The sequence below is a fragment of the Triticum aestivum genome, chromosome 2A (assembly GCF_018294505.1).
Source record: "Triticum aestivum cultivar Chinese Spring chromosome 2A, IWGSC CS RefSeq v2.1, whole genome shotgun sequence".
NCBI classification, from domain to species: domain Eukaryota; kingdom Viridiplantae; phylum Streptophyta; class Magnoliopsida; order Poales; family Poaceae; genus Triticum; species Triticum aestivum.
Window position 1 is genome coordinate 604,321,274 of NC_057797.1, and position 10,939 is coordinate 604,332,212.

Here is a 10,939-nt window from a genome sequence, read left to right on the forward strand (position 1 = left end):
AATTAAGCATCTACTAGGAAATATTGCGAAGTAACGTAAAATGGGAAAATGTATGCTAGTGATTCTCGCATCAGAAACTTTCCTCGTTTACCCTACAACAATCATATCAATAAACCCTTCCACATCATTACGATGTGGTTCCTCTATGCTGCCCTCAAAGGGTATCAAACAAACCCGACAAAAAGCATGAAGTGACATTTCCTTATGCTCATCATATAAATAAAATTCCGAAGGTGGCGAGCTTCTAGCATGGAAATGAAAGTTTTGCACAAAGATATTGGTGAGTAAGAGATACTGTTCGCGTTGGTCGTGGAGGAAGGCGGTGAGGCCTGCATTCTCAGCCAAATAATAAAAATCTTCATGAATCTCGGCTTCTCTCAAGAAATCATCATAATGCCATTCAGACGGCCAAACCTCCGCAGTACGAGGGAGATTATACTTGGGATTCTTGTTCTCTTCACTTTGTTTATCCTTCGAGCTTTGGCTCAATGAGCCCCTCAAAAATCTCTTCATCTTTTGCTGAAAAATTTCTGAAATTTTTAGCAACTCAAAATAAAAGTGTACCAAACTCAACAAAATTGATAGCAACTACTCCCACAAGTGCCTAGAGACTATATCATGCATTAGAACTACTTGGGACCATATAAATTTGACATGCAAGCTCAAGAACAGGGTCACCTAAGAAGCAAAATTTTGCAATAAATAAAGCACTAGAACAAAAACTAATTGGACCATTGGAGGAGTCTCATACCAAAGAACAATCCCCCAAAGTAGTTTTGTGAATGGAGCTTTGAGCTAGGAGATAGAAAATAGCAGCAAGATGAGCTAGAACTCGTGCTTGAGCTGGTTGGTGATTTTTTGGGAGGAAGAAGGAGTGTGTGGTGGCTAGAATAAGTGGAGGGGGGCCACCAGGGGCCCATGAGGCAGGGGCGTGCCCTGGACCCTCGTGGCCAGGTGCTGGCTCTCCCTGATGTGTTCTCAGTGCCAGATATTCTCAAATATTCTAGAAAAAATCATATTTAATTTTCAGGGCATTTGGAGAATTTTATTTTCAGGGTATTTTTTTGTTGCATGGATAATTCAGAAAACAAACAGAAAATTCTATTTTTGATTTATTAATATAAATAACATAAAGTAAAAAGAGGGTACAGAGAGTTGTGTTTTCTAAATTCATCCTTCTCATGCTCATCAAAAGGAATCCACTAACAAGGTTGATCGGGTCTTGTTAACAAACTCATTTTGAATAACATGAAACCGGAGAATTTTGGAATAACACTAGGTTACCTCAATGGGGATATGTATGTCCCCAACAATAAGAATATCATATTTCTTCTTGACAGTAGGAAGAGGAAATTCAAAACCTCCAATAGTGATTGTTGAAATTTTTCCAATAGAATTGATACTATGGACTTGAGGTTGTTTCCTCGGAAAGTGTACCGTATGCTCATTACCATTAACATGAAAAGTGACATTGCCTTTGGTGCAGTCAATAACATCCCTGCAGTATTCAAGAAGGGTCTTCTAAGAATAATAGACATACTATCATCCTCGGGAATATCAAGAATAACAAAGTCCGTTAAAATAGTTCCTCAGAAATACCGACAGGTATAGCAGTTGATTTGTCAGCCATTTGCAAATATATTTCAGTAGGTGTCAACTTATTCAAATCAAGTCAACGATATAAACAGAGAGGCATAACACTAACACCGGCTCCAAGATCACATAAAGCAGTTTTAACATAGTTTCTTTTAATGGAGCATGGTATAGTTGGTGCTCCTGGATCTCCAAGTTTCTTTGGTATTTCACCCTTAAAAGTATAATTAGCAAGCATGGTGGAAATTTCATATTCTGGCATCTTTCTCTTATTTGTAACAATATCCTTCATATACTTAGCATAAGGATTCATTTTAAGCATATCGGTCAAACGCATACGCAAAAAGATAGGTCTAATCATTTCAGCAAAGCGCTTAAAATCCTCATCATCCTTTTTCTTGGATGGTTTAGGAGGAAAAGGCATGGGTTTCTGAACCCATGGTTCTCTTTCTTTACCGTGCTTCCTATGCTTCAGTGTCATCCCTGGATCAGTAATGCTGACACGCATAGTACTTGAAGGATTTATAACAGAGTAGCAATCACACACTTAGTACATCGAATGTCTCAAAAGAGAACTTATTAAATAAATATGGCTTAAGGCCATCTAATAACAATAACATCGGAAGGCTTGGAAGATAAGTGAGTCCATCAACTCCAACGGCATCACTGAGTATAGAACCACGACCTAAAAGCACCTTACTCGTCATCTGAAAAGTCTGCAACATGAACTTTGCAGCCCGAAACAGGCCAGCACATGGAATATGCTGGCAAATTAACACATAGAGAGTAATGAAAGAATAAGGCTATACTACATGCATATTTGGCTGGTGGAAAGCTCTATGGTTAATGTTTTGCGTAAAGCCAATTTCCCTACTGCAAAGGAATATTTTTTATCTAACTATCATGGTAGTTGTTAAACATTGAGAGTGTAGACACCCTCTCAATCCCAATTAAGCATCATATATATATAACCCAACAATATTAATTAGAGTAACAAGATGAGATTCACATGATAATCCAAGTACTAGATACTCAAGATGTCCATAACCGGGGACACCGCGAACCATGATTAGTTTAGACACTCTGCAGAGGTTTGCGCACTTTTCCCCACAAGACCCGATCTCCTCCGTTGGGGTTCTCGCACTACATGATGTTTGAGAAACGGATGACCGAGACATAGTCTTTCAGAAGCGCTAGCACCTTACGAACGGGTAGACTGTTACACCTACTTTCCCCTACATCTGCTAGTCTACCACTGTAAGAGTTCTCACGACTTAATCAACTATGCTAGAGCCCATAGTAGCTTGTGGCTGCACATGGAAATTTCTAGTGTGAATGATCTCATGATCCCTTTGAGCCTGGGTGGCGGTCCATAAAGAAAAACAGGCAATCGCTGGAATACCCAGGTGCCTCAATCCACCCAGATGTGTGTTTAAGTTGCCACCTTAAATAAACCATTAATTTAACAATCTCACATCTGTCATGGATACACTCACCCAATCCACGTCTACTACCATAGCATGGCAATATAAGCAACGTAGAAGTAACTCCCAAGGGTTTGATAATAAAACAGGTAATCGGTACTACCTCATCTACTTCCCAACCCACAATTTAATTAGATCCTAATCATGCAACGTTTGAGGATTGATCTAATGCAATAAAAACTGGGTAGTAGGAGGTATGATCAAAGTGTTACTTGCCTTGCTGATGGTCCGTGAAACCTAGCGATTCGAAATAGCAAGCGGCGCACTCCGAGTACTCTATCACAAACAAACAAGCATACAATAAGTACTCATCTAATGCACGGGTAAAACTCAAATAAGAGATCTAACCAGAAAGTTCAACTTAAGAACTCCGGTTTGCAAAAAGAATCAAATCGAACGAAGCAACGAAAGTCAAACGGCGAAAGAAACAAGCTCGTTTACTAATCTGGATCTAAGTCAAATTTTACAGAGGCAAAAACTTGTTTGAGTTGGTTAAATGGAAAGAGGGTTTCGAGATGAAACTCCAGGTGCTTGAATCGCCTAATTCCGATAAACGAGTGAAAAGTTATACTAGAACGAAAATCGGATCTGAAATCGCGATTAGAAATAATCGCGGGAAATCTGAGAAAAAGAAAAACAACGAATAGATTAACGAACGAACATTCGTTTTCAGTAACTAAACGATGAACGCATTCGTTAAAATGAACGAACGAGCGAACGCTCGCTTAATAAACTAAACCGGAAAAAAACTGATCTAACTAAAAAAATGGATCTAAAAAAACCGATCGAAAGCCAGCGAAAACCAAATGGTTTTCTAGGAAAAACCGGTGGCGGCGGTGGGGATAACCTCGGCGGCGGCGGCGGGCGGCGGCGTTTGCGGCTCCGGCGGCGGCGGCGCGGGGCGGGGCGTGGGGCGGCAAGGCGGCGGCGCGGCGCGGCGTCGGGCGGCGAGGCGGTGGCGCGCGGCAGCGGCGGCGGCGGCGGCCTAGGGTTAGGGTTCCGGTGCTGGGCGGCGGCTTGGGCTAACGGGCTCGGGGTCTGCGCTATATAAAGGCCCGGCCGGAAGAGTTCGGGCCAAAACCGGCTCTAAGTCGGTTGCGTTTTTTTTAATAATTACGTGCAAAAAAACAAATAAAAGAAATACTAAACGGACTCCAAAAATCCCGATATAAAATTTCCCTGGCTTCTAAAATCAAGCCGAACAGGATGAACATTTATTTGGGGCCTAAATGAAATTTTGAAAAACACGCATTTTTCCTAAATTCAAATAAAATAGCAAATAACTCCAAAATAAAATCTTATTTGATTTTATTATTAAATCCTCAATATTTCTTTATTTTGGGGAATTCATTTTATTCCCTCTCTCATATTTTTGTAATAGAAATAATTGAAGATAAAATAAATAAAATCACATGATCCTGTTTTCAAAATTTGAGAAAGCTCAAATATGAAAATCATGAAATCCCCAACTCTCTCCGAGGGTCCTTGAGTTGCGTAGCATTTCTAGGATCAAGCCAGAAGCAAATAAAAATATGATATGCATTGATGATCTAATGTGTAACATTCCAAATTGAAAATTTGCGATGTTACAAACCTACCCCCTTTAAGATGAATCTCGCCCTCGAGATTCGGGTTGGCTAGAAAATTAGTGAGGGTGGTCTTTTAGCAAATCTTCCTCTCATTCCCAGGTGGCTTCATCCTCGGTGTGGTGGCTCCACTGAACTTTGCCAAACTTGATAACCTTGTTGTGGGTGACTCGGCTGGCATACTCAAGAATCTTGACTGGTTTCTCCTCATATGTCAAATCACTGTCCAACTGAATCGCTTCCAGCGGCACTGTATCTCTCAGCGGTATATCAGCCATCTCTGTGTGGCACTTCTTCAACTGGGAAACGTGGAATACATCATGAACTCCTGACAATCCTTCGGCCAATTCCAACTTGTAGGCTACTTCTCCCATACGCTCCAAAACCTTGTATGGTCCTACAAAATGTGGCGCTAACTTCCCTTTAACTCCAAAGCGCTTAACTCCTCGAAGTGGAGATACTCGAAGATAAACATGGTCTCCGACTTCGTAAACTGTCTCCTTGCATTTAGAATCTGCGTAGCTCTTATGCCTGGACTGGGCTACCTTGAGCCTATCGCGAATCAATTTCACCTTCTGTTTAGACTCCTTAATTAAATCTGGTCCAAACAACTGGCGGTCTCAAACTTCATCCCACGACAACGGGGTCCTGCACCTCTTTCCGTACAAGGCTTCGAAAGGGGCCATCTTCAAACTGGATTGATAACTGTTGTTGTAGGAGAACTCTGCGTATGGAAAATTATCATCCCAACTAGATACGTAATCTAGCGTGCAAGCTCTCAGCATATCCTCCAAAATCTAATTGACTCTCTCGGTCTGTCCATCTGTCTGTGGATGAAAAGCTGTGCTGAACTCTAGCCTGGTACCCAAGGTTTCGTGCAACTGATTCCAGAACTTTGAGGTAAACTGGGTTCCTCTATCTGATACAATACTCCTTGGAACTCCATGCAGACATACGATCCTGGTCATGTATATCTTTGCCAACTTAGCACTAGTGTAGGTAGTCTTCACTGGGATGAAATGAGCTACCTTTTTCAAACGATCGACTACAACCCAAATCGAGTCATAGCCTGAACGAGTTCTAGGCAATCCCGTAATAAAATCCATGCCTAGCTTATCCCACTTCCATTCGGGTATCGGCAATGGCTGTAACAACCCTGCTGGCTTCTGATGCTCTGCCTTTACTCTCTGACATACGTCACAAATTGCTACATACTCCGCAATATCCTTCTTCATTCCGGTCCACCAGAAAGTATCTTTCAAATCCAAATACATCTTGGTATTTCCTGGGTGAATTGAATATGGTGAATCATGGGCCTCCTGCAGAATTAACTTCCTGATCTCCGGGTCGTTGGGCACATAAACACGGTCTTCAAACCATAGGGTATCGTGCTCATCCTCATGAAATCCTTTAACTTGTCCTTTGCCCATCTTCTCCTTTATAGAGGCAATCTCCTTGTCAGTCTTCTGAGCTTCTCTGATCTTATCCATCGAAGTAGACTGAATCTCCAATGCTGCTACATATCCTCTCGGAACTATATCCAAACATAGCTCAAGAAGGTCCTCAGCTAACTCCTTTGGTAAATCTCCCGTCATTAGTGTGTTGACATGGCTCTTACGGCTCAATGCGCCAGCTACTACGTTAGCCTTTCCGTGATGATAATGCAATCTCATATCATAATCCTTGATGAGCTCCAACCATCTCCTTTTCCTGAGATTCAGCTCCTTCTACGTGAAAATGTACTTCAAACTCTTGTGATCCGTGTACACTTCACAATGGTTTCCAATGAGAAAATGTCTCCAAGTCTTTAATGCATGCACTACGGCTGCTAACTCCAAATCATGCATGGCATAATTCAACTCATGAGGCTTAAGTTGTCGTGAGGCATATGAAACAACCCTTCCCTCCTGCATAAGCACCGCTCCAAGTCCTCGACGTGAAGCGTCGCAATACACCTCATAATCCTTGTTCTGATACAGCAAAATCAACACTGGTGATGTAACCAAACGTTTCTTCAACTCCTGGAAACTGGCCTCACATTTCTCAGTCCATATGAACTTGGTATCCTTTTTAACAACTCCGTCATAGGCTTCGCAATCTTCAAGAAATTTTCAATGAATCTCCGGTAGTATCCTGCGAGTCCCAGAAAACTCTGGATTTCTCCAACTGTTGTTGGGGCTTCCCAATTTGTCACAGTGTCAACCTTGGTGGGATCTACTGCTATACCTTCTCCGGATATAACGTGTCCGAGGAATCCAACTTCCTTCAACCAAAACTCACATTTGCTAAACTTGGCATATAACTGATATTCTCTGAGCTTCCCAAGTACCAAACGCAAATGCTCCTTATGCTCCTCTTCATTCTTCGAGTAAACCAGAATATCATCAATGAACACTATGACAAACTTATCCAAAAACTCCATAAACACCTTGTTCATCATGTTCATAAAATAGGCAGGTGTGTTAGTCAGACCAAATGACATAACAGTATACTCGTACAACCCATACCTGGTGGTAAAAGCCGTCTTAGGTATATCCTATTCTCGAATCTTCAACTGATGGTATCCTGATCGCAGATCGATCTTGGAAAATACCTTGGCTCCTTGCAATCAATCAAACATATCATTGATCATCGGTAGTGGGTACTTGTTCTTGATTGTTACTTCATTCAATCCTCGATAATCGACAACCATCCTTAACGATCCATCCTTTTTCTCCACTAGAAGTACTGGCGATCCCCAAGGCGAAGAACTTGGGCAAATATAGCCTTTATCCAGTAACTCCTTAATCTGCTTCTTAATCTCCTCCAAATCCTTTGCGGGCATCCTATATGGTCTCTTAGATATTGGCCCTGTGCCTGGGAAAAGCTCAATCAAAAACTCAATGTCTCTATCCGGTGGCATGCCTGGCAACTCCTCTGGAAATACATAAGGAAAATCCTTTACCACCGGTACTTCCTCTTGTACAACTCCTATTAGGGAGTTTACTTGAGTCCTCTTTGGCATATGTCGGGATACATACTTGATCCTTCTTCCTTCTGGGGTGGTAAGCAAAATCGACTTACTGGCACAATCGATGTTTCCTCCATACATCGACAGCCAATCCATACCCAGAATTACATCCAAACCTTGTGATTCCAAAATGATCAAATCCGAGGGAAACACATGCCTACCTATACTCAATGGCACTTGAAAACACCCTCGGCTGGCCATATACTCCGCTCCTGGTGAGCTTACTAGCATAGGTGTTCTAAGAACCTTGGTGGGCAGGTTATACTTATCCACGAATCCCCGTGAGATGTATGAATGCGATGCACCAGTTTCAAAAAGGACGATTGCAGTAAAAGACTTAACCAAAAACTTGCCGATTACTGCATCCGGCTGTTCTTCAACCTCCTCCACGTTTATGTGGTTCACCTGTCCCCTGTTGAAAGGGTTCGGTTTCTTCCCAGAGCTTCCATTGCCATTTCCATTCTGGGATTCAGGACATTTATTGGCGTAATGTCCGATCTTCTAACACTTAAAGCAAGTGACTTGGCTCAGGTCTCTCTTGGCTGGGGTTGATGCGTTGGTATGGTTCTAGCCGTTGCTTCCTCCATTCCCATTACCATTCTGGGGGCCATTATGATTATGCGAACTTCCTCCCCCATGGGAATGCTGAAAATGTCCTCCTGGTTTAGGGGTACAACGCGGCTTCTGTTGAGCTCCAGAGTTGTACTTCCCTTGTCCATACTTCCTCTTACGGTTTTCAATCTGTTGCTGCTTCCCTTCAACCATAAGAGCATGATCTACCAACTCCTGGTAGTTGTTGAAGCTTGTTACCATCAACTGCATGCTCAACTCATCATTCAGTCCTTCCAGAAACTTCTCCTGCTTAGCTGCATCCGTAGCAACGTCATTTGGGGCATAACGTGCTAGCTTACTAAAGTCATCCACATACTAGCCAACTGTCCATCCTCCTTGGCGCAAGTTGCGAAACTCACGCTTCTTCATGGCCATAGCTCCTGCTGAAACATGGGCAGTACGGAAAGCCTGCTGAAACTGGTCCCACGTGACAGTGTCGATAGGGTAAGTGGTTGTGAAATTTTCCCACCATGATGTTGTGGGTCCATCCAACTGATGTGTGGCAAATTTCACCTTTTCCGCATCTGTGCATCCTGCCATGGTCAACTCCCTTGCTGTCTTGCGGAGCCAATCATCTGCTACTATAGGCTCGGTGCTACTAGAGAACACCGGCGGATTCAGCCTAAGAAAACGGGTTAAGTGATCAACAGGTGGTGGTGGTGGGTTGTTGTTGTTGTTGTTCCCCTGATTCTGATTTTGGACTAGGAACTGCATCAACGTATTCTGTTGCTAGATCAACTGAGTGAGCCCCGGTGGGAAGGTAAATCCGGGGTCACGTCTCGGAGGCATCTGATGGGTTTAGAAAAGATGGGATTTAAGAATAGAGAGAGGTCTAGAGAGAAAAGACTACCCATACGCACATGAGGCAAATGCACACAAAATCACTTCATTTAATCAAACAAGGGCATACAATCGGTCTAACTATCGCAAAAGTGCTCAGACTACTATATTTACATGGTGGAATACTACTACTGATGGGGTGGGCTACTAGAAATATTCTTCGGTTGCAGACTCCATGATATCTGCTCCAACTTCATCAACATAGTCATCATCGCTATCGTCTGGGTCCGAGTTGGTGTCGTCGATGATGATGTAGTCTTCCGGGCGAATCTCCTTAGGTTCTTCGTCTTCTTCTACTGGTGTAGGGTCTCCCATGAATATTCCGATCTTCTTGACCAGGTCGTCATTCTTCTCCACTAATACTTCGATTTCCTCCATATAATCTTCATGTGTGGCCTTGAGTTCTTCCTCTAGTTCCGTGATTCTTGTCCTCACATTCTTCAGATCTATCATGTCTGCGCACATCCGGTTCTTCTGACATCGAATGTGCTGGTTTAACTCCTGGATGAAAGCTGCGATTGATCTATCCTTCTTGGTGCTGATCATCTCCCAGTGCTCATCTCGATGCCCACAAATCTGGTAGATAGTATCCTTGAGATCATTGCGGTAAACTTCTCCAATACATCGCATTGTGATGTGAGCTGCCATGCTCTTTCCTAGACTCCAGGTTAGTGCATCAAAGGAAAACTCTATGGGCTCAGCGACTGGCATGAACGTCCTTCCTGGAACTTGAACTTGAATCATCCAGCGCTCCTCTTCAGGTAAAGTGGCGTTGTAGGTTCCGGTGAAGCTTGGTACTCCGATGTTCAGGTATCTAGTGACTTCCTTGAAGTGACGTCCAAAGGGTGTATCTTCATCCGGTTGCTTGAACTTGTTCCTTGCATCTGCCATCCTAAAAGAGTAGAAAAGATGAGGAGTTAGAATGAGAAGAATGAGTAGTGATCTAGGGCTTTAGCTTAGTGGTCGTGTCCTATAGTCAGCGTGTGCTCTGATATCATCTTGTAGCGACCAGACCTCAAACGGTTCGATCTCTGTGCTTCAGTGTCATCCTTGGATCAGTAATGCTAACACGCACAGTACTTGAAGGATTTATAACAGAGTAGCAATCAGACACTTAGTACATCGAATGTCTCAAAAGAGAACTTACTACAATAAATATGGCTTAAGGCCATCTAATAACGATAACAGTGGAAGGCTTAGAAGATAAGTGAGTCCATCAACTCCAACGGCATCACTGAGTATAGAACCACGACCTAAAAGCACCTTACCCGTCGTATGAAAAGTCTGCAACATGAACATTGCAGCCCGAAATGGGTCAGCACATGGAATATGCTGGCGAAGTAACACATAGAGAGTAATAAAAGAATAAGGCTATACTACATGCATATTTGGCTGGTGGAAAGCTCTATGGTTACAGTTTTGCGTAAAGCCAATTTCCCTACTGCAAAGGAATAATTTTTATCTAACTATCATGGTAGTTGTTAAACATTGAGAGTGTAGACACCCTCTCAATCTCAATTAAGCATCATATATATATAACCCAACAATATTAATTAGAGTAACATGATGAGATTCACATGATAATCCAAGTACTAGATACTCAAGATGTCCATAACCGGGGACACGGCTAACCATGATTAGTTTATACACTCTGCAGAGGTTTTTACACTTTTTCCCACAAGAATCGATCTCCTCTGTTGGGGTTCTCGCACTACATGATGTTTGAGAAACAGATGACCGAGACATAGTCTTTCAGAAGCGCTAGCACCTTACGAACGGGTAGACCGTTACACCCACTTTCCCCTACATCTACT